Source organism: Limulus polyphemus, unplaced genomic scaffold, assembly GCF_000517525.1.
Source record: "Limulus polyphemus unplaced genomic scaffold, Limulus_polyphemus-2.1.2 Scaffold384, whole genome shotgun sequence".
Taxonomy (NCBI): Eukaryota; Metazoa; Arthropoda; class Merostomata; order Xiphosura; family Limulidae; genus Limulus; species Limulus polyphemus.
Genome location: NW_013665994.1, coordinates 503,465 through 505,368, shown reverse-complemented (window position 1 = coordinate 505,368; position 1,904 = coordinate 503,465).

Here is a 1,904-nt window from a genome sequence, read left to right as displayed (position 1 = left end):
ATGGCTAGTACACACGATAACTTTTGATGGCTAGTACACACGATAACTTTTGATGGCTAGTACACATGATAACTTTGATAGCTAGTACACATGATAACTTTGATGGCTAGTACACATGATAACTTTTGATGGCTAGTACACATGATAACTTCTGATGGCTAGTACACGTGATAACTTATGATGGCTAGTACACAAGATAACTTCTGATGGCTAGTACACGTGATAACTTTTGATGGTTAGTACACAAGATAACTTTTGATGGCTAGTACACATGATAACTTCTAATGAAGCACTTATGTACTTGTATATTCACTACTAGTTATGATAGTGTAGTAGAGTATAATCTACATATAAAGATACTTGTTGCTTGCTTATTTATTTTAATACAAAACCCCATTGGCTATCTGCTGTGTTCACCGCGAGGAAGCGAACTCCGGATTTTAACGTTGTAATTCCGTAAAGTTACAGCTTATCCATTGGGGAACATACGCAAATATATATATAAGGAAAATTCACTTACAGACACGGGGTAGTCTTTCACGAAACACATTTCTCATACCGTTAATATTAATGTGAAACATTCGTACTGAGTCTTTGTACTGTAGAGCAGCGTTTCCCAAACTTTCTTCTTCTAAGTTCCCCTTAAATAAATATGGTTTCTTGCGCGCGCCCCTCCTTTTTTTAAATGAGTGAAAGAGTGAGTTAAGTGAGAAGTTATGATATTCGGATACACATTAAAATGTTACATGTGTTGTAGTAATTACTTATTATTTTCATTAATTAATATATAACAAAGCATTTAATTTTGAATTATTGCTCTATTTACTCTACCCCAATCGTCCCCTCCCCCCAAAAGAGACCATTTGCGCCCCCTTGAAGGCGCTCTTCACACTCTGGAAAACGCTTCTGTAGTGTAGTATCATGGGATACACAAAGATTTAGTGCAATAATAACAGTACTTATATTCATGAAACACAATATAGACGCATAAGCAGCTAAGCTACCCACAAGAAATTTCAGTATTGTGAACTTATGTTCAATAAAATCCTAGTTTAATAATTGGTATTCCTGTTTTTATCATTAAAGTGCATACATGACAATTATATACATAATTAAAGTATAAAATTAGCATTGTTTGACTTTTCATCTATAAATGGCTGTTAAATCTAAACACTGAACGTGGCACCCGGCTTAATCTTATCTGTGGTAAACTAAGAGCTTAATTTAACACACTTGTAGATGCCAGTTTGTAACACAAAATACCACCAGAACTTTTCCTATGGGGAGGGGGGAGGGGAGAATGGGATGTAGGTCCTTAGCTGCACCCTGTATTACCAAACAAACAATCACGTGTGAGATAGTGTACGAACTATATAGTATAAATGACATATTTGTTTGATTAAAAAGAAAGAGAGAGAGACAGAAGGAAGGGCTTGTAGTGAGAAAGGTTGACCATTTTTGTTTTAGTGGTTGAAGATAAATTGTTCATTGATGGCTTAAAACTCAGTAGTTTATCACTGTTTAAATAACACAAGAAGTTAGTCATAGTGAAGGTTATATTAATGGGTAGCCACCGAATATGTGACATTAGCGGTTAGTCACAGTGTATGTTATATTAGTGGTTAGTCAAAGTGTAAACAATTTGTTATGGTTAATCACCGCATATGTGATATTAGTGGTTAGTCAATGTGTAAGCAATTTCTTATGGTTAGTCACAGTGTATAGCATACTAGTAGTTAGTCACAGTGTATAGCATACTAGTGGTTAGTCACAGTGCATGTGATGTGAAGTAGCGAAGTCTATTATTATTATTTTTTACTTATAGTTTTATTTATCTTTCATTTATTATTCCTTCTTTCGTTTAGTTTATCTATGAATATTTAGTTACATTAAAACGCTAACTC